The sequence below is a fragment of the Symsagittifera roscoffensis genome, chromosome 1, assembly GCF_963678635.1.
Source record: "Symsagittifera roscoffensis chromosome 1, txSymRosc1.1, whole genome shotgun sequence".
Classification (NCBI taxonomy): domain Eukaryota; kingdom Metazoa; phylum Xenacoelomorpha; order Acoela; family Convolutidae; genus Symsagittifera; species Symsagittifera roscoffensis.
The window spans coordinates 44,569,465-44,597,238 of record NC_087062.1 but is presented as its reverse complement, the minus strand read 5'-3'; the positions used below and the strand labels follow the sequence as shown (position 1 = coordinate 44,597,238).

General features: G+C 34.8%; 1 protein-coding gene across 1 annotated transcript in view; it reads left to right on the top strand.

Moving 5' to 3' along the window:
* The window catches only part of LOC134844937 (spermatogenesis-defective protein 39 homolog), a 350,820-nt gene that overhangs the window by 16,514 nt on the left and 306,532 nt on the right, over positions 1-27,774 (top strand). The gene's annotated exons all lie outside the window — the stretch shown is intronic.

The window sequence follows — 27,774 nt, the reverse complement described above, 5'->3', positions numbered from 1 at the left end:
TTTTTAGAGTTTCTAAGAAAGGAGGGTATGTTTTTCCGTTTTATTTGGTAAGAAGAAATAGATGCAAACGTGGGCTATTTCTCAAAGACCAAATATAAAGTTGATAAAACATTTTAGAAGTAGCTTTGAAAATTTGGTCAGCCTTTCCTGATCGTTCAGTCGACTGTCAAATCTGGTAAAACTCTTGAATAATTGGGTGTTTCGAAATTTCTTGTTGCTGGCCAGACTGGTAAAACCTGTTCTCGTTGCTCGCGCATTCATTGCGCGTTCCAACTAAATTTTCTTTTGTTGGTAGGGCTAATTAAGTGGCAATATCGTCTGTTATGGGCTGAATTGCTGTGGTGTCTGCGAAGGTCGGGGTATTAGTTTAGCTCGAGTCCTTGATATTTTTCGAAATTAGTCGAGCGTCAGGTTTTCCCATAGATATGTCATGAATATGCCTCGTTTCAATTAAGTTTTCGCCGTCCCTAATTGCTGTTTCTCGGCGTTTATGAGCTTGGTATTTTGAGCAGTTCCAGTTCGTAGTGGGTTTGTTCTTCGCTTAAGATAGTACTCATTGCCTGATACCACTAATATTTGTTTGTCTTGGGAGATGAAACAAAATAGATGGACGCTTCAAACATTACCTCATAGAATGGTAAAATAATCTTTCAAGTGTAAGGCAGTATGATATTATGAAAAATTTCTAAGTCTTGTGTTACTTTCAATTAGCACCTTGTAGGTTAACTCTATTTTAAACGCCTGAAAGATGGATTATTTCTTTAACTAATTGAAATACAATTATTTTTGAGATGCTAGAGGCATCAAATAAATTATGAATGGCTTTTCAGGCTTCAATTAGTACACCTTATTGGAACACTTCTGTAACTATAAGAAGACTTAATTTAAACACATTATCGCTATCAAAAGGGGGTTGAATTGTTGTAGGGTAATTATGTTACCGGGTTATAAAGTAGGGGGTGTAAAAATTGGAGGTTGAATAACGTAAGTTTAAAGAGTGGGACACCTTAAATGACAGATTTTTCAAGTTTTCTATGACGGTTCCGTTTTTCTTCTACTTGCACAGCAGCCGGCTACCTTATTGCGAATTGCCTCCTCTTGCCAATTTCAATGAATACGTTTCTCAAAAGCGATTGTTGTAAATGAGTTTTCTAGGGTTTTTCAAAAAAAAATTAGCTGGGTTCTTCAGCTAAATAGTTTTTAAAAAGTTTTTATCAGCTTTAGTTTACCAGGGTCGATAGTATTGTTTTCAATTGAGCAAATTTGGGTAAATGAGTATCAAGTAAATTCGGCAAAATGAAGAATTTGCAACGCGTATTTTCAATGTTAAGCTCGTTAAAAAAGGTTTCTGCTACCTTGATTCAATGTGCTAGAGAGCTTTATACAATGTCTGGTTTTCATATTCATCCATGGATCTTTTCTGCCGTAGTTTTTTAACAGCTTATCTGTCTCTTGTTGCTTTGTTTTGACTGCCATAGTTTTAACCGGTTGCTCGGGGTCCTAACAAAATGCAATCCCTTTTCGAAGAAAATGTTCGTTTTTTTTCTGTTGCGCTCGCTATATGTTCTCCGAGCGCGGTAGTTCGATCGTTTTATGCCTACTTTGGCTAGATTTTACGCGCTTGAGACAGTGATAGTTAGTAATTTTCATCATCAACTTGGTTTCTTCTACTTATTTTGCTTTTCTTCTTAATTTTCCGATGCGTCATATTTGTTATCATTTGGTACAAAATTGTACGAAGGGTTGTAAATGCTTGCTTTGCTTTTCGTGTTTCATTTTTGGTCCGAATTTACTTGTTAAGTTGTGTAAATTAAATTGTGAGGCCAGAGTTATGTTTTCGTCGAATTCAAAATTGTCTACTTCTTTTGAAAAATTGACCTGACTTTAGCCAGCGGTTTCGACTTACCGATACATCGTCTGTCGTATCTCAATATGTTACTATGAGGTCTCTGATGGTTGCTCTAAGTATTACTGAGTTTGTTATTTAGTCGCTATCCAAATGACGAGGCAAGTTCTATGCCCGAGAGATATCGGATTCAGTTTGCAGAGCGGTAATCCTCTTGAACGCTTAAAGGACAGAGAAAGAAGTTTAGGCAGAGGCTTTAATTTCAAGTCAAGCTTGTCACTCTCGCGGATATCTCGAGTGATTTTACAGTTTTTGTAAATCAAGAGTATATGTTATTGTTTACTTTTATCAAATTTATTTAACTAAGTTATCAGTAACGATTGGCCACTCTTTTTTTCACCAACAAGCCTTTTTCGGAGTTAATTATTTGAGTTCAAATGTTTATTTCCTGTTTTTTTTCGTAATGATGTTTGCTAGTCCCCTCGTTCACATCTTGTTGTCTCACAGAAATTATAGTCCGTGGTCAACGACCAAATAGGGCCTTGAAGTAATTTGGTTGGGTCAAATAACAAATCACATCCGTAAATTGAGTTAAGGGATGTGACACTACCATCCTTGAAAAGGTTGCCCCGGATTTGAAAGTTTTTCCGAACTCTGCCCTTCTTTTTGTAGAAAATGTAGGATGACAATTTTAATGTCCTCTAGTGTTCCACACACAGTCCGTTGGTCTGATTATGTATGTGTACAAAAATACGGCAAATGGATAAATACATTTCATCAAGAATGTGTTAAAGTTGTGGTAATAATTTTCTCTAAAGTGATAATTCTTTAAAGTGGTACTTTTGAGGTTCCTGGTGTTTTACTCAAGGTGTTATATACGTCCTAGTGTTTTTTCAGTGGTACCATGTTTTCATTCCTTGAATGGAGTCCTGGTTGTGACTTAGAAACATCCCGGTTGATGTATGATGTTTGCAAGTTGAAAACGTGAGCTCTCACGTTATTGAGTTCCACTGTCATCTGCAACTTTATTCGGTTCGCGTGATCTTTCACGCCATTCAGTGCTTCTTGAAATGGAGCTGTGGGTTCACTGGAGTCGGCATTTGATTCTTGTGTTAGTGGAGGTGTCAAGAGTTGCATAGGATCATTTTTCTCCTTTTTACATTTGTGGTAGATTCACATGAAAAGTGCATGAAGAACCATCGAGTCGATGAAGGAAATTATACTCATTATCAATGAATTTTTCAATGTCAGTCGATCATCAAAAACTCTTGCTAAAGAAGGTCGAAGTTTTCTCATATTCATCGCTAGCGGCTTTGCTATTTCCTCATCTGTTCTTCATTTTGAACATTTGGGATTTCGAGTAGCTTCTTTTCTTCCTTGAATAATTCGATTCCCGCTTCTGTTTTTGAGTCGTAATATGGTATGTCCTCCAATTCTGGCAATTCGCTTAGCAAGTTTGAGATCGGGTCCGGCAATTGGACGTTGATCTTGGTTGGTGGGAGCTGTTCGCTTGTTGCTAAATCAGATAGAATTTTTATATTAGGCCCTACTAACTTTTTTCACATCCCAGAGTTACAATGCAGATATGGCATCCCGGGAACTTTTCTTTTCCACTGGCGGTTGTTGATTCTATATCGGGCTGGAAGAGGGTGTATGCAGATGTTGCTGATGTGATCAGCCATACCTCAAATCCTAGATTTTCAGCTTTTTCAGTGGAAGGTAACTGAATCTGTTCGGTGTCGCATACTTTCAGTGTGTCTAGATTCACTTTGAAGAAAAGAGTTGCCAAGCACGATCCGTGTCCTGTCTCAGTAGGGATCTTTTCGGGCAGAAAACAATCGGGAACAATGAGTTCCGTTATTTCGGATAACGAAAAGGACCATGATTTTGCAGTGAAGCAAGGCTCCTTCCCCACCAACGCAGTTACCCGAGTGGAGTCCAATTGATGTTTTGCGACTACCTTCTGTACGGACCGTTTTGTCTTCCACGGGCGAAGCTTCTTAAGTAATTTCGGCTCCACTCTAAACAATTTCTGGTTCTCAATTTCTAGGGGATGCTTCACCCAGGAACTGTTATAAATTGTTTCAAAGCCGTTGCTTCGAGCAAGCTGATCCCACGAACTAATCCCTTCCGAGTTTAGTTTTGGTGCGAGTTTGCAGCCCCACTGCTGAAGTTGCTGCTCAGCAACACTAGCCTTTATGCGTTTTTCGCACATGAGAACTTTATGCGTTTTTCGCACAAGCAAATGATCGTTTTTTTGCCATTTGTAAATAATGAATTGCACTTAGCAAACAACAAAAACAAATCTGAAAATGAAATACATGCAATTATATCATGCAGCAAACAAAAAAAGAAACATGCACCAACATCAAAAATGAACTATTAACGCTGATGTGCACAATGCACTTTCTATGTTCTGTTTTCGAAAAAAAAATGCCTAATTAGAAAAACTGATTCTCGACAAAATAAATTTACACAACCTAACCAGTACATCTAACAAATTAACATTCGGTCAAGAACTACAAACTAAAGGTATATCTACAACTATCAATTATCAATCTAATCTAGCTAAATGCACGCCTAAAAACTAACTTCCAAAACCAGAAGAGAACACAAGGGCAACAAAACAAAGCACTTGTTCACGCTCTCATCTCCTAATTCTCTCCATTCGTCATCATCTCTCTTCCAACCCTCGCACACGCCCATCAAATCCAATACACACGGTCCCTTGTCCCCACGCATAACTCCCCGCCACAGCAATACATCTTCTCGCCTCTCCACATAACTTCCTCACAAGCAAACACGCACGCAACAAACAGCAACAACAAGACAATTTTCATGATTTCAGTACTTTCTGAGAAAATAGGCTACAGTTAAGGACATTAAATGAAAATTATTTAGCACTCTTTGCGACCAACACAGCCACAGCTCAATGGAACTCTGACATCACCCCAGATAAACAATCAGAGACAGTTTCGGAAAATGGAATCATCTTCAATTATGAATCAAAAATTCTCCTAGCAGAAAAATTCAATCCCATTGAATTCTTAGTCCCTTTCCCAAAATTTCAACTTAATATCCGTGATGAGTTAGACGACTTCCTTAAACAGCTAGCTGAAATGTGGAAACAGCCCAGCTTATTCTGCCATTTGGACTTTTCGTCCAACTTCACCAAAAACGATTCAACCTTTGATGTCGACTGGCTGCTTCATCAAGTGAAAAACGAGGTTTCTTTAGCCAAACAGGAACTTACATCCTTGCTCAAATATACGGCCTCATTCCTTCATGAACAACAACAAAAATCCAATCTGAGACAAAAACGAGCACCCACCTTGGCTTTTGCAGCCGTAGCATCAGTTGGACTTTTCGGAGGTGGAATTATACTAGGAAAAACAGCAGATTGTGAACTACGAGAAATTTTCGGATCCTGCAATGATAAGTCTAAAGAAAATGCTGAAAACTTTGTCAGACATTCAGACTTCGCCAGCCAAATACATGAAATGTCTATACGCTTGCAGAAAATCTAGATGAAAAATTCTTCAAAGTAACGAGTGAAATAAATTCGATAAAACCAGCACAAGACGAAATGATAAAAATCCAGAATCAAAACTGGGAAGTTATTCAAAAGCAATTTGAAGTTTTTAAGCAAAACATTCACATTCTACGGGAGTGTGATCAAATTCTGTTCACAAGACAGCTGATTAACTTAAATTATGATACGGTCTCCTCGCTGCTCGCGATTACTTTTGCAAATGTGAAATCGTACCGATCAGCCATGTCGTATCTCAATATATTACTATGAGGTCTCTGATGGTTGCTCTAAGTATTACGGAGTTTGTTATTTAGGCTTTTTTGAATTGACGAGGCAAGTTCTATGCCCGAGAGATATATCGGATGTCGTTCAGTTCGCAGGGCGGTATTCCTATTGAACGCTCAAAGGACAGAAAAAGAAGTTTAGGCAAAGGCTTTAATTTCAAATCAAGCTTGTCACTCTCGCGGCTATCTCTCGAGTGATTTTACAGTTTTTATAAATCAAGTGTTTATGTTATTGCTTACACTCATCAAATTTATTTAACAAAGTTATCAGTAACGATTGGCCACTCTGTTTTTCACCAACAAGCCTTTTTCGGAGTTTATTATTTGAGTTCAAATGTTTACGTCCTGGTTCTTTAGTAATGATGTCCGCTAGTCCCCTCTTCTTATTGTCTCACAGAAATTATATTCCGTGGTCGTAAATACCAAATAGGGCCTTAAAGTAGTTTGGTTGGGTCAAATAATAAATCACAGTCGTAAATTGATTTTAGGGATGTGACACTACCATCCTTGAAAAGGTTGCCACGGGTTTGAATGTTTTTCCACACTCTGCCCTTCTTTTTGTAGAAAATGTAGGATGACAATTTTAATGTCCTCTAGTGTTCCACACACAGTCCGTTGGTCAGATTATATATGTTTACAAATATACGGCACATGGATAAATACATTTTATCAAGAATGCGTTAAAAGTTGTAATAATTTTCTATAGAGTGATACAATTCTTTAAAGTGGTACTTTAAGGTTACTGAAAGGTGTTTTACTTAAGGTGTTATATACGTCCTAGTGTTCTTTCAGTGGTACCATTTCAAATTGTCTTCTTTTTTGGTTAAACTGACCTGACTTCAGCCAGCGTTTTCGACTTACCGATACATCGTCTGCTATTGCCCTTAATTAATCATCTCCTACTTTTATTGTGACTCACCTAAATTTGGGAACAATAAAATCTGCTAAATAGCCGAAGATTCGATTTTGACCTCTCTTATATAGTTTGTAAACATGTACAACATGAAGCAGTCAATAGATCTTGACCCTACTGAGTATTGACCCGCGGTATTTTACTGACACCGTCAGAAGTAAGGAAGTAATTTTGGTAGGCAGAAAATGATTGATAATCTTATTTTTGAGATCTTTCGATTCGTTTGAAGTCAATGATGATTTCACCTATTATCTGCATTACTTCGCTGAAAATTGCAATTGACATGTAAACAAAAGTGAAATTTGGAGGGCTTATCGGTACCTGGACGAATTTCTGATTATCTTACCTGTTAGAAGAAAAACGTCTATCTACACTTAAAATACTAGATGAAAATAAAATGGTGATGTTATAAATAATAAGCAAGAAAAAGTAGTTTACACGTAAAAAAAATAAATAAAATTTTACCAAAAACTACTTGAAATAGTAATGAGAATGTCTTCCTATTTCACTATAAACATCTTTTGGGTCAACAGGTTGCTTCCTTTTTTAATAGTTCAAAAGTTCTTAATAAAATATTTTCGAGCTACAGCATTCTTTTATAATAGTTGCATATCAAGTTCCATATCACCATACTTTCTAAGTGTTTTGCTCGTAGATCAGAAGTTTATATCATAAAATCAATCAATCTGTCAATAATTAGAGCACTGATTTCTAATTTTATTTTCAAACTGAAGCCTCATCGGAGTTCTTGAAGCTTACTTAATTAAGGGTTGACTCAAGCAGAAGAAACCATGATTGATTTTTAGCGAGAATACAAATTTAAGGAAATAAACGAAAAACTTTTCCAAAAGGATTATAGACACTGTAATCATAATGATTTCGATATCTTGAAAGTAGTTTTTGGTCTCGTCTGCTTTGTCCCGTCAGCCACTGGTGAATTCCTGTATTAGGTTTAATTGTATAATAAACAGTTAGAACTTCTGTCAGCAATAGGAGTTTTGATCTGTATATTTGCTCCAGTCATAGCTGCTCTGCTAAGCTTAACTATTTGCCCCTTTTCCTAATTGTAAATTAATTTGTAATGATTCCTTGTCTGAATTGAAGCCCTGTTTATTAATTATGTTTTGAAGCAGCTCAGAGAATGAGCGATAGGATTTCACTTGATTAGAAAATATAATTCTTCCAACACTTTGTGTCCAAATTTTGGAATCAATTACAACGCTTGTAGATATGATGATGCGAAGAAAATTCAATTAGACCTGAATGTTTACCATCAGACAAGAAGTGGAACGGACAAATGTTGCGTTACAATTTGAACAGAAATTTTTCGGGTAATTTTTTTTCTGAAATTCGGAACCAAAACTCCACTCTAAAAAAGCTTTTTCCTTCAATTTATTTAGACAGATAAAGCTTGCCCTGTGAGATCTGTTCACATTTCGGCAACCAACTTTGCCAGCTTCTGTGTTAATTTTGTAAATCAGCATCATCATCATCATCATCGTGTTTTTCTTGATAGTCAAAAGTGCTCCGAGGGTTTCTCCGAGAGAACTTCTTTTCGCAAATATATTGAGATATAACCCCAACTCTTAAATGAGTTTGGATTTTAGTCGACGTTTTTTGCAATAATTATGTCCGGAGATTGTTAACTTGATTTTGTTAACCGTAAAATTTTCAATTCTAATGTGAGCTTGGATGTTCGCGTTTTTTTTTTTTAAATAAAAATCCAAACGAAACTGTCAGCTCTAATGTGAGTTAGGGTTAACAAAAGTTTTGTTACTAAGTTTAAACCGATAATTCGTGTTCATCACAATTTCTGGAAAACATCCCAGAAATCTCGAGCAAAACAGCGTATGACGTGAGTCGTTGGAGGCAGACCGTCTTCAGATTCATGCTTTCTGAAGCTTAATTTCTTTTCCGGAACAATTGAACACCTCTGTGCCTCGTGCTTGCTGTCTGTAGTATTAATTCAGCTTACTCTTGTTCCGTTACTGTCCTTCTCTACTGATGAGAATCCTGATTGCACCATCAATTGCATAACCTTGATACGGTGTTGTGTGCTGTTTCTGAAAGACCAACATATATAAAGTTGATAAAACATTTTAGAAGTAACTTAGAAAGTTCTGTCAGCAAAACAAAAGTTTGATTTTTTCAGCATACGCAGCATTTCCGCGTCGATGAATGAAATAATACTTTCCTTATCATTTTTTCCGCTGTCAAATACTACAAAGTCCTTGAATAATCGGGTATTTCGAAATTTGTTGTTGCTGGTCAGACAACCTGTTCTCGTTGCTCGCGCATTGTTGCCTTCTTCAAAGTCAAATTTTCTTTAGTTGTTTGGGCTAATTGAGTGACAATATCTTCTGTTATGGGCTGAATTGCTGTGGCGACTGCGAAGGTCGGGGTTTTAGTCTCGCTCAGGTCCTTGATATTTTTCAAAACTAGTCGAGCGTCAGGTTTTCCCGTAGATATGCCATGATTATGCTCACCCCTCGTTTCAATTAAGTTTTCGCCATCCGTAATTGCTGTTGCTCGGAATTTATGAGCTTGGTATTTTGAGCAGTTCCAGTTCGTAGTGGTTTTTTTTATCGCTTAAGATAATACTCATGGCCTGATACCACTAATATTTGTTTGTCTTTGGAAGATGAAGTAAAATAGATGGACGCTTCAAACATTACCTCATAGAATGGTAAAATAATCTTTCAAGTGTAAGGCAGTATGATATTATGAAAAATTTTCATGTCTTGTGTTACTTTCAGTTGACCCCATGTAGGTTATTTCTACTTCAAACGCCTGAAAGAGGGATGATTTCTTTAACTAATCGAAATATAATTATTTTTGAGATGCTAGTCATGAAGTAAATTATGAATGGCTTCTCAGGCCTCAATTAGTACATGTAATTGGAATACTCCTGTAATTATAAAAAGGATTTAATTTAAACACATTATTGTTATCAAAAGGGGGTTGAATTTTTGTGGGTCATAATCTTACGGGGTTATAAAGTAGGGGGTGTAAAAATTGGGAGGTTAAATAACGTAGGTTTAAAGCGTGGGACACCTTAAATGACAGATCTTTCAAGTTTCTTAGGACGATTTCATTTTTTGCTACTTGCACAGCAACCGGCTACCTGATTTCGAATTACCTCCTCTTGCTAATTTTACTGAATACGTTACTCAAAAGCGAACGCAAGACGATTGTTGGAAATGAGTTTTCGAGGGTTTTTCGGAATAAGAATATAATTAGGTTCGCCCGTTAAATAGTTTTTAAGACGTTTATATCAGCTTTAGTGTACCAGGGTTGATAATGTTGTTTTCAATTGAGCGAATTTGGGTATACAAGTATCAAGTAAATTCGGCAAAAACAAGGATTTGCAATGCATATTTTCAGTGTTAAGCTCGTTAAAAAAGGTTTCTGCTATCTTGATTCAATGTGCTAGAGATCTATATACAGTGTCTGGTTTTTTATATTCATCAGTGGTTTTTTTTTCTGTCGTAGTTTTTGACAGCTTATCTGCCTCATGTTGCTTTGTTTTGATTGCCATAGTTTCAACCAGTTGCTCGGGGTCCTAACAAAATGCAATCCAATTTTAAAGAAAGTTTTCGTTTTTTTTGTTGAGCTATATTTGTTCTCGGAGCGCGATAGTTCTATCGTTTTATGTCTTTTTGGTAAATTTTACGCGCTTCCACACAGTGATAGTTTTTAATTTTCATTATCAACTTGGTCTCTTCTCCTTATTTTGCGTTTAACACTTTTTTGTATATATTTTTTCGATGCGTCAATTTTGTATTCATCTTTTGTTACAAAATTGAACGAAGGGTTGTAAATGCTTGCTTTACTTTTCGTGTTTCAGTTTTGGTCCGAATTTTTAATTAAGCTGTGTAAATTGTGAGGCCAGAGTTATGTTTTAGTCCATTTCAAATTTGTCTTCGACCTGACTTCAGCCAGCGTTTTCGATTTTTCGATACATCGTCTTCTATTGCCCTTAATTCATCATCTCCTACTTTTATTGTGAGTCACCTAGATTTGGGAACAGTAAAATCTGCTAAATAGCCGAAGATTCGATTTTGACCTCTCTTATATAGTTTGTAAACATGAACAACATGAAGCAGTCAATAGATCTTGACTCTACTGAGTATTGACCCGCGGTATTTTATTGACACCGTCAGAAGTAAGGAAGTAATTTTGGTAGGCAGAAAATGATTGATAATCTTATTTTTGAGATCTTTCGATTCGTTTGGTGAGTCAGTGATGATTTCACCTATTATCTGCATTACTTCGCTGAAAATTGCAATTGACATGTAAACAAAAGTGAAATTTGGAGGGCTTATCGGTACCTGGACGAATTTCTGATTATCTTACCTGTTAGAAGAAAAACGTCTATCTACACTTAAATTACTAGATGAAAATGAAATGGTGATGTAATAAATAATAAGCAAGAAAAAGTAATTTACACGTAAAAAAAAATAAATAAAATTTTACCAAAAACTACTTAAAATAGTAATGAGAATGTCTTCCTAATTCACTATAAACATCTTTTGGGTACAACAGGTTGCTTCCTTTTTTAATCGTTCAAGAGTACTTAATAAAATACTTTTGAGCTATAGCATTCTTTTATAATAGTTGCATATCAAGTTCAATATCACCATACTCTCTAGTCCCCTCTTCTTATTGTCTCACAGAAATTATATTCCGTGGTCGTAAATACCAAATAGGGCCTTGAAGTATTTTGGTTGGGTCAAATAATAAATCACAGTCGTAAATTGAGTTTAGGTATGTGATACTACCATCCTTGAAAAGGTTGCCACGGGTTTGAAAGTTTTTCCGCACTCTGCCCTTCTTTTTGTAGAAAATGTAGGATGACAATTTTAATGTCCTCTAGTGTTCCACACACAGTCCGTTGGTCAGATTATATATGTTTGCAAATATACGGCACATGGATCATTACATTTTATCAAGAATGTGTTAAAAGTTGTGGTAATAATTTTCTCTAAAGTGATACAATTCTTCAAAGTGGTACTTTAAGGTTACTGAAAGGTGTTTTACTTAAGGTGTTATATACGTCCTAGTGTTCTTTCAGTGGTACCATTTCCAAATTGTCTTCTGTTTTGGTTAAATTGACCTGACTTCAGCCAGCGTTTTGGACTTACCGATACATCGTCTGCTATTTCCCCTAATTAATCATCTCCTACTTTTATTGTGACTCACCTAGATTTGGGAACAATAAAATCTGCGAAATAGCTGAAGATTCGATTTTGACCTCTCCTATATAGTTTGTAAACATGAACAACATGAAGCAGTCAATAGATCTTGACTCTACTGAGTATTGACCCGCCGTATTTTACTGACACCGTCAGAAGTAAGGAAGTAATTTTGGTAGGCAGAAAATGATTGATAATCTTATTTTTGAGATATTTCGATTCGTTTGGTGAGTCAGTGATGATCTCACCTATTATCTGCATTATTTCGCTGAAAATTGCAATTGACATGTAAACAAAAGTGAAATTTGGAGGGCTTATCGGTACCTGGACGAATTTCTGATTATCTTACCTGTTAGAAGAAAAACGTCTATCTACACTTAAAATACTAGATGAAAAATGAAATGATGATGTAATAAATAATAAGCAAGAAAAAGTAGTTTACACGTAAAAAAATTAAATAAAATTTTACAAAAAAAACTACTTAAAATAGTAATGAGAATGTCTTCCTAATTCACTATAAATATCTTTTGGGTACAACAGGTTGCTTCCTTTTTTAATAGTTCAAGAGTTCTTAATGAAATACTTTCGAGCTACAGCATTCTTTTATAAAAGTTGCATATCAAGTTCAATATCACCATAATTTCTAAGTGTTTTGCTCCGTAGATCAGAAGTTATTATAATAAAATCAATCAGTCTGTCAATAATTAGAGCACCGATTTCTAATTTTATTTTCAAACTGAAGCCTCATTGGAGTTCTTGAAGCCTCATCGGAGTTCTTGAAGCTTATTTAATTAAGGGTTCACTCAAGCAGAAGAAACCATGGTTGATTTTAAGCGAGAATACAAATTTGAGGAAATAAACGAAAAACTTTTCCAAAAGGATTTGAGACACTGTAATCATAATGATTTCGATATCTTGAAAGTACTTTTTGGTCTCGTCTGCTTTGTCCCGTCAGCCACGGAAGGTTGCTTCCTTTTTTAATAGTTCAAGAGTTCTTAATAAAATACTTTCGAGCTAAAGCATTCTTTTATAATAGTTGCATATCAAGTTCAGTATCAAGTTCAATATAATAAACAGTTAGAACTTCTGTCAGCAATAGGAATTTTGATCTGTATATTTGCTCCAGTCATAGCTGCTCTGCTAAGCTTAACTATTTGCCCCTTTTCCTAATTGTAAATTAATTTATAATGATTCCTTGTCTGAATTGAAGCCCTGTTTATTAATAATGTTTTGAAGTAGCTCAGAGAATGAGCGATATGATTTCACTTGATTAGAAAATATAATTCTTCCAACACTTTGTGTCCAAATTTTGGAATCAAATACAACGCTTGTAGATATGATGATGCGAAGAAAATTCAATTAGACCTGAATGTTTACCATCAGACAAGAAGTGGAACGGACAAATGTTGCGTTACAATTTGAACAGAAATATTTCGGGTAATTTTTTTTCTGAAATTCGGAACCAAAACTCCACTCTAAAAAAAAGCTTTTTCCTTCAATTTATTTAGACAGATAAAGCTTGCCCTATGAGATCTGTTCACATTTCGGCAACCAACTTTGCCAGCTTCTGTGTTAATATTGTAAATCAGCATCATCATCATCATCATCGTGTTTTTCTTGATAGTCAAAAGTGCTCCGAGGGTTTCTCCGAGAGAACTTCTTTTCGCATTTATATTGAGATATAGCCCCAACTCTAAAATGAGTTTGGATTTTAGTCGACGTTTTTTGCAATAATTATGTCCGGAGATAGTTGAACTTGATTTTGTTAACCGTAAAATTTTCAATTCTAATGTGAGCTTGGATGTTCGAGTTTTTTTTTAAATTAAAAATCCAAACGAAACTGTCAGGTCTAATGTGAGTTAGGGTTAACAAAAGTTTTGTTACTAAGTTTAAACCGATAATTCGTGATCATCACAATTTCTGGAAAACATCCCAGAAATCTCGAGCAAAACAGCGTATGACGTGAGTCGTTGGAGGCAGACCGTCTTCAGATTCATGCTTTCTGAAGCTTAATTTCTTTTCCGGAACAATTGAACACCTCTGTGCCTCGTGCTTGCTGTCTGTAGTATTAATTCAGCTTACTCTTGTTCCGTTACTGTCCTTCTCTACTGATGAGAATCCTGATTGCACCATCAATTGCATAACCTTGATACGGTGTTATGTGTGCTATTTCTGAAAGACCAACATATATAAAGTTGATAAAACATTTTAGAAGTAACTTAGAAAGTTCTGTCAGCCAAACAAAAGTTTGATTTTTTCAGCATACGCAGCATTTCCGCGTCGATGAATGGAATAATCTTTTCCTTATCATTTTGTCCGCTGTCAAATATTACAAAGTCCTTGAATAATCGGGAGTTTCGAAATTTTTTGTTGCCGGCCAGACAACCTGTTCTCGCTGCTCGCGCATTGTTGCTTTGTTCAAAGTCAAATTTTCTTTAGTTGTTAGGGCTAATTGAGTAACAATATCTTCTGTTATGGGCTGAATTACTGTGGCGACTGCGAAGGTTGGGGTTTTAGTCTCGCTCAGGTCCTTGATAATTTTCAAAACTAGTTGAGCGTCAGGTTTTCCCGTAGATATGTCATGATTATGCTCACCCCTCGTTTCAATTAAGTTTTCGCCATCCGTAATTGCTGTTGCTCGGCATTTATGAGCTTGCGATTTTGAACAGTTCCAGTTCGTAGTGGTTTTGTTTATCGCTTAAGATAATACTCATGGCCTGATACCACTAATATTTGTTTGTCTTTGGAAGATAAAGTAAAATAGATGGACGCTTCAAACATTACCTCATAGAATGGTAAAATAATCTTTCAAGTGTAAGGCAGTATGATATTATGAAAAATTTTCAAGTCTTGTGTTACTTTCAATTGGCCCCATGTAGGTTATTTCTACTTCAAACGCCTGAAAGAGGGATGATTTCTTTAATTAATCGAAATATAATTAATTTTGAGATGCTAGAGTCATGAAGTAAATTATGAATGGCTTCTCAGGCCTCAATTAGTACATGTAATTGGAATACTCCTGTATTTATAAAAAGGATTTAATTTAAACACATTATCGGTATCAAAAGGGGGTTGAGTTGTTGTGGGTCATAATGTTACGGGGTTATAAAGTAGGGGGTGTAAAAATTGCGAGGTTAAATAACGTAGGTTTAAAGCGTGGGACACCTTAAATGACAGATCTTTCAAGTTTCTTATGACGATTCTATTTTTTGCTACTTGCACAGCAACCGGCTACCTGATTTCGAATTACCTCCTCTCGCTAATTTTACTGAATACGTTACTCAAAAGCGACCGCAAGACGATTGTTGTAAATGAGTTTTCGAGGGTTTTTCGAAAAACGAATATAATTAGGTTCGCCAGCTAAATAGTTTTTAAGAAGTTTATATCAGCTTTAGTGTTCCAGGGTTGATAATTTTGTTTTCAATTGAGCAATTTTGGGTATACAAGTATCAAGTAAATTCGGCAAAAACAAGGATTTGCAATGCATATTTTCAGTGTTAAGCTCGTTAAAAAAGGTTTCTGCTATCTTGATTCAATGTGCTAGAGATCTATATACAGTGTCTGGTTTTTTATATTCATCAGTGGTATTTTTTTCTGTCGTAGTTTTTGACAGCTTATCTGCCTCATGTTGCTTTGTTTTGACAGCCATAGTTTCAACCGGTTGCTCGGGGTCCTAACAAAATGCAATCCAATTTGAAAGAAAGTTTTCGTTTTTTTTGTTGAGCTATATTTGTTCTCCGAGCGCGATAGTTTTATCGCTTTATGCCTTTTTGGTTAAATTTTACGCGCTTCCACACAGTGATAGTTTTTAATTCTTCTCCTTATTTTGCGTTTAACACTTTTTTTGTATATATTTTTCCGATGCGTCAATTTTGTATTCATATTTTGTTACAAAATTGAACGAAGGGTTGTAAATGCTTGCTTTGCTTTTCGTGTTTAATTTTTGGTCCGAATTTTTAATTAAGCTGTTTAAATTGTGAGGCCAGAGTTATGTTTTCGTCCATTTCAAAATTGTCTTCGACCTGACTTCAGCCAGCGTTTTCGATATTTCGATACATCGTCTTCTATTGCCCTTAATTCATCATCTCCTACTTTTATTGTGACTCACCTAGATTTGGGAACAATAAAATCTGCTAATTAGCCGAAAATTCGAATTTGACCTCCCTTATATAGTTTGTAAACATGAACAACATGAAGCAGTCAATAGATCTTGACTCTACTGAGTATTGACCCGCGGTATTTTACTGACACCGTCAGAAGTAAGGAAGTAATTTTGGTAGGCAGAAAATGATTGATAATCTTATTTTTGAGATCTTTCGATTCGTTTGGTGAGTCAATGATGATTTCACCTATTATCTGCATTACTTCGCTGAAAATTGCAATTGACATGTAAACAAAAGTGAAATTTGGAGGGCTTATCGGTACCTGGACGAATTTCTGATTATCTTACCTGTTAGAAGAAAAACGTCTATCTACTGTTAAAATACTAGATGAAAATAAAATGGTGATGTAATAAATAATAAGCAAGAAAAAGTAGTTTACACGTATAAATAAATAAATAAAATTTTACCAATAACTACTTAAAATAGTAATGAGAATGTCTTCCTATTTCACTATAAACATCTTTTGGGTACAACTGGTTGCTTCCTTTGTTAATATTTCAAGAGTTCTTAATTAAATACTTTCGAGCTACAGCATTTTTTTTTATAATAGTTGCATATCAAGTTCAATATCACCATACTTTCCAAGTGTTTTGCTCGTAGATTAGAAGTTTATATCATAAAGTCAATCAATCTGTCAATAATTAGAGCACTGATTTCTAATTTTGTTTTCCAACCGAAGCCTCAAGCAGAAGACACCATGATTGATTTTTGGCGAGAATAGAAATTTAAGGAAATAAACGGAAACCTTTTCCAAGAGGATTTGAGAGCTTATTAGATCTAAAGACGAATGAATTGCCTTCAATTTTGGTTACAGAATGTGCATCATGATTAATTGTATCGAAAGCTGCCGATGAACCCAGTTTTGTTTCAATATCATAATGATGTTTGTCATGTCATGTTTTTTTACGATGCCTATTGCTTTTTTATCTTAAATTTGAAATTTGAGTGATCAAGTAACCAGAATATCAGTCCCTCCAAAACCTTGCTAAAGCAAAGAAGGTTCCAAGAAGGGCCGGTAGGAACCTATAAGTTCAGTATCAAGGTTTTACTTCTTCAGAAGAGGCAGAGCAATTAAATTCTGAAAATCCACATGATGAAACTTGAAACAATTACGTTCTTCGATATCATTCGTTTGGTATAATTGCATTTTAGCAGCAGGAACGAAGTCATTCCGTTTTTGATTTTCTCAACCTTAACACTTTTGTCACAAAGTAGTTGTTAAAAATTATTCGCAATGGGAAGATTTGAGCTAAGTTTTGTTGGATGCGGAGATTGATTGTCCGCACCAATGACCGAAAATTTTGCGCTCCATATCTAATTCGAGAAGCTGTTTGTGATACTCGCCTTCTTTGTAGAACAGCTTTTTTGCTTTTCAGTTGTTTTCCATGATATTTTTCCAACTTGCTTGGGTTTTGACGGCTCTGTGTTTTCTTTCTGCTCTTTGTTTTTATTCTTTTTAGCTCTGCCAGTTAAAGATCATAAAATTTGTATGATTTTGAAAGTTTTTCTTTTTCTGGACATAAAGTCGTCTGCCGTTCTTTCTATTATTTCTAATAGAGCATTTGCACTTTCCTCTGCAGATTTGGTGAAGGAATGCAATAGCACCTTGTCTCAAAACCAGCATAAAATTGATCGTAATTTAACTGGCTGTCTCTGCTTTTGCCATTGAATATTTTATGAATCAAAGAGAAGCTTAGAAGACAATGATCAGAGAAGAAATAGTCTTCAATTACTACACCCGATAATAGAACATTCGTTTGTGATCACCAGGTCTGAAGTTTTTAGTTTTTCATGAGTTGGTCCATAGACCTGTTGGATTAAATTAAATTCCAACGGTTCAGTTTAGCTCTTTCAATTTCAGACAGTTGTTTTTGTTGGCATAAAAATGGAATCTCTTAACAAAATTACATTATCAGTAGCCGTCACTGGTACCACTAACTCGTTTAAGGTTGTCATGAAGTTAAGAAGATTCCCATGTACTGGTCTGTAAACAATAGCAAATACATCTGAGCGTTTTTACTTTTCTACTTTAATAATGTGTATTTAGCTGTCATCTGTCATTATCACTTCCCGATACAATATTTTCGCTTCGAAAACTGTCTGAAGGGAGAATTGTAGTCCCGCCTGCTTTTAAAGTTTCAATAACATTATGATAATTCGTTAAAATGGAAATGCAGATCTGTTGACGAAAGAAATCACCCGCAGCATTTTCAATCCTAGTTACTGTGATAGCATCTATCTATCTATCTATATCTACCCGTCGCCTAATTTTTTAATTTTCATCTATTATCTATGTATTATCTATTTTATATTAAAATGCGGGCTTCATTATCTAGCCATGTTTAAGCTTTTTCAACGTATTTTTATTGCATGTTTAACAAATGAATTTTTTCACGTTTAAGCTATATCTTATATTTCAATGGTTAAGGTTTTTTCCGATTTTCCAGTTTAAATTCAGTGTTTATTCCAAGTTTAAAAATAGCAACCCAATAGTAGCATATTGTCAGTTTTCCCAAGTTTTGCGATTCTGGCCTCCATATATGAAAAACTAAATACTTTTAGTTAAACGATATAGGCAATTTTCGAGGTTGTAGTTGGGTGCTGTCAGGGTACTCCTAGGAGTTGTGAATCTCGCCTCCAATTCTCACTTCTCAAATCCTTGTAGTTTTTGAGATATGATGTTTTTTTTAATGATTTTTTCAAAAAATTTTCAAAAACTTAGATTTTAAAACATTCCCTAAACTTTGAAGATCTCAATCCTGTTGTTGGACCTTCTGAGTGTACTCTCAGGGGTTGCGAATCTTGCCTTTGATTATGGCTGCTCAAATCTTTGTAGTTTTCGAGATATGACGTTTTTTTTGGATTTTTTCAAATTTTTTTCAGAAAACTTAGATATAAAAATCTTCACAAAACTTGAAATTACCATATCTCTGTAGTGAGGCTCTGTCAGAGTACTCTCAGGAATTGCGAGTTTTTCCGCCAAATTTGACTGCTCAAATGTTTGTAATTTTCAAAATATGACGTTTTTCATGATTTTCTCCGAAATTTTCAAAAAACTTAAATGTTAAAAAATTCGAAAAGTTTGAAGATATCGATCCTGTTATTGTAATCTGTGAGAGTAATCTCAGGGGGTTGCAAATCTTGCCTCTGAATATGACTGCTCAAATTCTGTGAGTATTCGAGATATGACGTTTTTTTTTTGGATTTTTTCAAATTTTTTCAGAAAACTTAGATATAAAAAATTTCACAAAACTTGAAATTACCATATCTCTGTAGTGAGGCTCTGTCAGGGTACTCTCAGGAGTTGCGAATTTTGCCTCCCAAAATGACTGCTCAAATCCTTGTAGTTTTCGAGATATGTTAAAAAATTCCGAAACTTTGAAGATATCAATCCTGTTATTGGAATCTTTGAGGGTACTCTCAGGGGGTTGCGAAACGTGCCTCTGAATAGGACTGCTCAAAGTCTTGCAGTTTTCCAGATGTGACGGTTTTTGTGATTTTTCAAAAAAAAAATTTATGAAATTTAAATTAATATTTTTTTCAAACTTTGAAATTCCTAACCTGTAGTTGGGGGGCTGTTAGTGTAATCTCAAATTCGGTCTCCATTTAAGAATGCCCAAATCATTTTTGTTTAAGAGATACGACGATTTTGTGATTTTTTCGGAAATTTTCAGAAAACTCAAATTACAAAAAAAAATTTTTTAAATGAAATTCCCAACCCTGTAGTTGTGTACTTTCAAAGGTTGCGAATATTGCCATCAAGAAAGACTGCTCAAATTTTGGTAGTTTTCGAAATGTGAATTTGTTCTGATTTTCAAAAAATACATTTTTCAGAAAACTTAAGGTGAAGTTTCTCAAAATTTGAATTTCCCAACGTTGTAGATGGGTACTGTAAGGGTACTCTCAGGAGTTGCAAGTCTTACGTCCAAATGCGACTGCTCAATTGCTTTCAGTTTCCTACATGTAACGTTTCTTAATTCATTATAAACAGATGTGACGTTTCTTAGTTCATTTCAAATTTTTCGAAGAACTTCAAAATTTGGTTCTTCAAAATTTGTATAAAAAACTTGAATAAAAACTTTGCAAAGTTTTAAATTACGAACCCTGTAATTGGGTGCTGTCAGAGTACACTCAAAGAATAGTTTTTTTGAGTTGTTGAAAATTCGAAGCACCGGAGGTGCGGTACACGCTAGTCTTCAAATTACGAACCCTGTAATTGGGTGCTGTCAGAGTACACTCAAAGAATAGTTTTTTTGAGTTGTTGAAAATTCGAAGCACCGGAGGTGCGGTACACGCTAGTCGCTTATGTCGTCTTCTTTTACTTTTAATTAGCTTCTAATGCTAGCTGCACTCAAGTAAATAGTTGTATGCTTTCGGGCGAGTTATCAAGTTCTCTTCGACCCACAATTCAGTTGTTTTCCATGATATTTTTCCAACTTGCTTGGGTTTTGACGGCTCTGTGTTTTCTTTCTGCTCTTTGTTTTTATTCTTTTTAGCTCTGCCAGTTCACAATCATAAAATTTGTATGTTTTTTTAAAGTTTTTCTTTTTCTGGGCATAAAGTCGTCTGCCGTTCTTTCTATCATTTCTAATAGAGCATTTGCACTTTCCTCTGCAGATTTGGTGAAGGAATGCAATAGCATCTTGTCTCAAAACCAGCATAAAATTGATCGTAATTTAACTGGCTGTCTCTGCTTTTGCCATTGAATATTTTATGAATCAAAGAGAAGGTTAGAAGACAATGATCAGAGAAGAAATAGTCTTCAATTACTACACCCGATAATAGAACATTCGTTTGTGATCACCAGGTCTGAAGTTTTTCGTTTTTCATGTGTTGGTCCATAGACCTGCTGGATTAAATTAAATTCCAACGGTTCAGTTTAGCTCTTTCAATTTCAGAGTTGTTTTTGTTGGCATAATCAATGGAATCTCTCAACAAAATTACATTGTCAGTAACTGTCACTGGTACCACTAGCTCGTTTAAGGTTGTCATGAAGTTAAGAAGTTTCCCATTTACTGGTATGTTAACATTCAACAATAGCAAATACATCTGAGCGTTTTTACTTTTCTACTTTAATAATGTGTATTTAGCTGTCATCTGTCATTATCACTTCCCGATACAATATTTTCGCTTCGAAAACTGTCTGAAGGGAGAATTGTAGTCCCGCCTGCTTTTAAAGTTTCAATAACATTATGATAATTCGTTAAAATGGAAATGCAGATCTGTTGACGAAAGAAATCACCCGCAGCATTTTCAAGCCTAGTTACTGTGATAACATCTATCTATCTATCTATATCTACCCGTCGCCTAATTTTTTAATTTTCATCTATTATCTATGTATTATCTATTTTATATTAAAATGCGGGCTTCATTATCTCGCCATGTTTAAGCTTTTTCAACGTATTTTTATTGCATGTTTAACAAATGAATTTTTTCACGTTTAAGCTATATCTTATATCTCAATGGTTAAGGTTTTTTCCGATTTTCCAGTTTAAATTCAGTGTTTATTCCAAGTTTGAAAATAGCAACCCAATAGTAGAATATTGTCAGAGTTTTCCCAAGTTTTGCGATTCTGGCCTCCATAAATGAATAACTAAATCCTTTTAGTTAAACGATATAGGCAATTTTTGAGGTTGTAGTTGGGTGCTGTCAGGGTACTCCTAGGGGTTGCGAATCTTGACTCCAATTCTCACTTCTCAATTTCTTGTAGTTTTCGAGATATGATGTTTTTTTAATGATTTTTTCAAAAAATTTTCAAAAACTTAGATTTTAAAACATTCCCTAAACTTTGGAGATCTCAATCCTGTTGTTGGACCTTCTGAGTGTACTCTCAGGGGTTGCGAATCTTGCCTTTGATTATGGCTGCTCAAATCCTTGTAGTTTTCGAGATATGACGTTTTTTTTTGGATTTTTTCAAATTTTTTTCAGAAAACTTAGATATAAAAATCTTCACAAAACTTGAAATTACCATATCTCTGTAGTGAGGCTCTGTCAGAGTACTCTCAGGAATTGTGAGTTTTTCCGCCAAATTTGACTGCTCAAATGTTTGTAATTTTCGAGATATGACGTTTTTCATGATTTTCTCCGAAATTTTCAAAAAACTTAAATGTTAAAACATTCGAAAAGTTTGAAGATATCAATCCTGTTAGTGGAATCTGTGAGAGTAATCTCAGGGGCTTGCGAATCTTGCCTCTGAATATGACTGCTCAAATTCTGTGAGTATTCGAGATATGACGTTTTTTTTGGATTTTTTCAAATTTTTTCAGAAAACTTAGATATAAAAAATTTCACAAAACTTGAAATTACCATATCTCTGTAGTGAGGCTCTGTCAGGGTACTCTCAGGAGTTGCGAATTTTGCCTCCCAATATGACTGCTCAAATCCTTGTAGTTTTCGAGATATGTTAAAAAATTCCAAAACTTTGAAGATATCAATCCTGTTATTGGAATCTTTGAGGGTACTCTCAGGGGGTTGCGAAACGTGCCTCTGAATAGGACTGCTCAAAGTCTTGCAGTTTTCCAGATGTGACGGTTTTTGTGATTTTTTCAAAAAAAAAATTATGAAATTTAAGTTATTATTTTTTTCAAACTTTGAAATTCCTAACCTGTAGTTGGGGGGCTGTTAGTGTAATCTCAAATTCGGTCTCCATTTAAGAATGCCCAAATCATTTTTGTTTAAGAGATACGACGATTTTGTGATTTTTTCGGAAATTTTCAGAAAACTCAAATTACAAAAAAAAAATTTTAAAATGAAATTCCCAACCCTGTAGTTGTGTACTTTCATAGGTTGCGAATATTGCCATCAAGAAAGACTGCTCAAATTTTGGTAGTTTTCGAAATGTGAATTTGTTCTGATTTTCAAAAAATACATTTTTCAGAAAACTTAAGGTGAAGTTTCTCAAAATTTGAATTTCCCAACGTTGTAGATGGGTACTGTAAGGGTACTCTCAGGAGTTGCAAGTCTTACGTCCAAATGCGACTGCTCAATTGCTTTCAGTTTCCCACATGTAACGTTTCTTAATTCATTATAAACAGATGTGACGTTTCTTAGTTCATTTCAAATTTTTCGAAGAACTTCAAAATTTGGTTCTTCAAAATTTGTATAAAAAACTTGAATAAAAACTTTGCAAAATTTTAAATTACGAACCCTGTAATTGGGTGCTGTCAGAGTACACTCAAAGAATAGTTTTTTTGAGTTGTTGAAAATTCGAAGCACCGGAGGTGCGGTACACGCTGGTCTTCAAATTACGAACCCTGTAATTGGGTGCTGTCAGAGTACACTCAAAGAATAGTTTTTTTGAGTTGTTGAAAATTCGAAGCACCGGAGGTGCGGTACACGCTAGTCGCTTATGTCGTCTTCTTTTACTTTTAATTAGCTTCTAATGCTAGCTGCACTCAAGTAAATAGTTGTATGCTTTCGGGCGAGTTATCAAGTTCTCTTTGGCCCACAATTCAGTTGTTTTCCATGATATTTTTCCAACTTGCTTGGGTTTTGACGGCTCTGTGTTTTCTTTCTGCTCTTTGTTTTTATTCTTTTTAGCTCTGCCAGTTCACAATCATAAAATTTGTATGTTTTTTTAAAGTTTTTCTTTTTCTGGGCATAAAGTCGTCTGCCGTTCTTTCTATCATTTCTAATAGAGCATTTGAACTTTCCTCTGCAGATTTGGTGAAGGAATGCAATAGCATCTTGTCTCAAAACCAGCATAAAATTGATCGTAATTTAACTGGCTGTCTCTGCTTTTGCCATTGAATATTTTATGAATCAAAGAGAAGGTTAGAAGACAATGATCAGAGAAGAAATAGTCTTCAATTACTACACCCGATAATAGAACATTCGTTTGTGATCACCAGGTCTGAAGTTTTTCGTTTTTCATGTGTTGGTCCATAGACCTGCTGGATTAAATTAAATTCCAACGGTTCAGTTTAGCTCTTTCAATTTCAGAGTTGTTTTTGTTGGCATAATCAATGGAATCTCTCAACAAAATTACATTGTCAGTAACTGTCACTGGTACCACTAGCTCGTTTAAGGTTGTCATGAAGTTAAGAAGTTTCCCATTTACTGGTATGTTAACATTCAACAATAGCAAATACATCTGAGCGTTTTTACTTTTCTACTTTAATAATGTGTATTTAGCTGTCATCTGTCATTATCACTTCCCGATACAATATTTTCGCTTCGAAAACTGTCTGAAGGGAGAATTGTAGTCCCGCCTGCTTTTAAAGTTTCAATAACATTATGATAATTCGTTAAAATGGAAATGCAGATCTGTTGACGAAAGAAATCACCCGCAGCATTTTCAAGCCTAGTTACTGTGATAACATCTATCTATCTATCTATATCTACCCGTCGCCTAATTTTTTAATTTTCATCTATTATCTATGTATTATCTATTTTATATTAAAATGCGGGCTTCATTATCTCGCCATGTTTAAGCTTTTTCAACGTATTTTTATTGCATGTTTAACAAATGAATTTTTTCACGTTTAAGCTATATCTTATATCTCAATGGTTAAGGTTTTTTCCGATTTTCCAGTTTAAATTCAGTGTTTATTCCAAGTTTGAAAATAGCAACCCAATAGTAGAATATTGTCAGAGTTTTCCCAAGTTTTGCGATTCTGGCCTCCATAAATGAATAACTAAATCCTTTTAGTTAAACGATATAGGCAATTTTTGAGGTTGTAGTTGGGTGCTGTCAGGGTACTCCTAGGGGTTGCGAATCTTGACTCCAATTCTCACTTCTCAATTTCTTGTAGTTTTCGAGATATGATGTTTTTTTAATGATTTTTTCAAAAAATTTTCAAAAACTTAGATTTTAAAACATTCCCTAAACTTTGGAGATCTCAATCCTGTTGTTGGACCTTCTGAGTGTACTCTCAGGGGTTGCGAATCTTGCCTTTGATTATGGCTGCTCAAATCTTTGTAGTTTTCGAGATATGACGTTTTTTTTGGATTTTTTCAAATTTTTTTCAGAAAACTTAGATATAAAAATCTTCACAAAACTTGAAATTACCATATCTCTGTAGTGAGGCTCTGTCAGAGTACTCTCAGGAATTGCGAGTTTTTCCGCCAAATTTGACTGCTCAAATGTTTGTAATTTTCGAGATATGACGTTTTTCATGATTTTCTCCGAAATTTTCAAAAAACTTAAATGTTAAAAAATTCGAAAAGTTTGAAGATATCAATCCTGTTAGTGGAATCTGTGAGAGTAATCTCAGGGGCTTGCGAATCTTGCCTCTGAATATGACTGCTCAAATTCTGTGAGTATTCGAGATATGACGTTTTTTTGGATTTTTTCAGAAATCTTAGATATAAAAAATTTCACAAAACTTGAAATTACCATATCTCTGTAGTGAGGCTCTTTCAGGGTACTCTCAGGAGTTGCGAATTTTGCCTCCCAATATGACTGCTCAAATCCTTGTAGTTTTCGAGATATGTTAAAAAATTCCAAAACTTTGAAGATATCAATCCTGTTATTGGAATCTTTGAGGGTACTCTCAGGGGGTTGCGAAACGTGCCTCTGAATAGGACTGCTCAAAGTCTTGCAGTTTTCCAGATGTGACGGTTTTTGTGATTTTTTCAAAAAAAAATTTATGAAATTTAAATTAATATTTTTTTCAAACTTTGAAATTCCTAACCTGTAGTTGGGGGGCTGTTAGTGTAATCTCAAATTCGGTCTCCATTTAAGAATGCCCAAATCATTTTTGTTTAAGAGATACGACGATTTTGTGATTTTTTCGGAAATTTTCAGAAAACTCAAATTACAAAAAAAAAATTTTAAAATGAAATTCCCAACCCTGTAGTTGTGTACTTTCATAGGTTGCGAATATTGCCATCAAGAAAGACTGCTCAAATTTTGGTAGTTTTCGAAATGTGAATTTGTTCTGATTTTCAAAAAATACATTTTTCAGAAAACTTAAGGTGAAGTTTCTCAAAATTTGAATTTCCCAACGTTGTAGATGGGTACTGTAAGGGTACTCTCAGGAGTTGCAAGTCTTACGTCCAAATGCGACTGCTCAATTGCTTTCAGTTTCCCACATGTAACGTTTCTGAATTCATTATAAACAGATGTGACGTTTCTTAGTTCATTTCAAATTTTTCGAAGAACTTCAAAATTTGGTTCTTCAAAATTTATATAAAAAACTTGAATAAAAACTTTGCAAAATTTTAAATTACGAACCCTGTAATTGGGTGCTGTCAGAGTACACTCAAAGAATAGTTTTTTTTGAGTTGTTGAAAATTCGAAGCACCGGAGGTGCGGTACACGCTAGTCTTCAAATTACGAACCCTGTAATTGGGTGCTGTCAGAGTACACTCAAAGAATAGTTTTTTTGAGTTGTTGAAAATTCGAAGCACCGGAGGTGCGGTACACGCTAGTCGCTTATGTCGTCTTCTTTTACTTTTAATTAGCTTCTAATGCTAGCTGCACTCAAGTAAATAGTTGTATGCTTTCGGGCGAGTTATCAAGTTCTCTTTGGCCCACAATTTTGAAGTACAAATGTTTTTCGACTTCGTAGATGTGTACCCAGCTTATGTCGTCTTCGTTTTTATTTTTACTCCGAACTAATGCTACCAATTATTTTCTCACCAAACTCAATTATCTTTGGAATTCTGGATAAAGAAAAAAGTGTTTGTTTACTCAGCGCTCTCTTTGTTTAGTAATAGTTTTTACAACACTAGATTATTTCTTCTGAATTTTTTTGGTTGTAAATCTAGATTTGAAAAGTGCGCGCAGAACTGATAAATTAGTCATGAGGGCAAGTTTCTCCATTTTTTTTTTCATAATTGCCGAAAAAAGTTTTCTTTATCCTAGGATTTTTATTGCGTATGCTTTTTTTCAAATGCTTTTGGTCTTTTGCAACTGATATATGAAATTGGTCAAAAATCGATTTTGAAAAGTTGATTTTTTCAAATAATTGAGTTTGGTTTCTCCTGTATCGTTTTTGATTGAAGAACATTGTGATAGTTATTTTGTTTCAAATAATGCGAATATGTTTCAAAATTTTAAATTGTGCGAAGATTGTATGCTTTCGATCTGTTCATGCCTGCGCTTGCAATTCAGGTTAACATATTAATTCAAATCATTTCACCATCTCTGTATTCTTGTCTATAGCACAATTTTTGAGCCTATATGCATCATGAATGCCAAATTTTCTGTTGCAAATTTGTTTTTCATGTTGGTTGTGAGTTATTTTTTTGTTTTATTCTCTGCGAAAGGTTCCAGCTTTTAAATTATAGGCTTCATTTGCATATGTTTGTGGGACTTATAATTTTGAATTTCATGAAGTTTTTTATGACAATTCTTTATGAAGTTTTTTTATGCCAATATTTTTTTTGACCAAACTGCTGCTCAAGTTTTGTCGGCTTTACTAACCCTACTCAGCATACCCTCCGATGCTAATTCAACATGAGGTTTATTCAAGACAAATTAAGATATACAGGAAAATTTCTATAGATAAGTTTTCGATAGACAGGGCATTTGATGCGATGCTGAGCCTTGCCTCTATGTTTTATTTGGAAAGTGGTTTGAATGCATTTTGAATTATTGAAGTATCTTAGTTCTAAATTACAATTGTCGTGAAATATTTTTTTTTTGGTTTGACTGTTAAATTGATTGTTTTTGCCTTTTTATGTCAGCAGATTTTTGTCAAGCACATTGAAATAGCAAATAAATTGTGGGCGGTAAATTTTCAAATAAGGTACCGGTGGTAATTTCTGAGCGAATTAACCCTATAAAACTAATTCGCAAAAAACCTAATTTATATTTCCCAGTTTTCCAGGTAATCAGCACACCCTTTTGAGTACAATGATACAGGGGCGGATTTAGGGGGGGGGGGGGAGGAC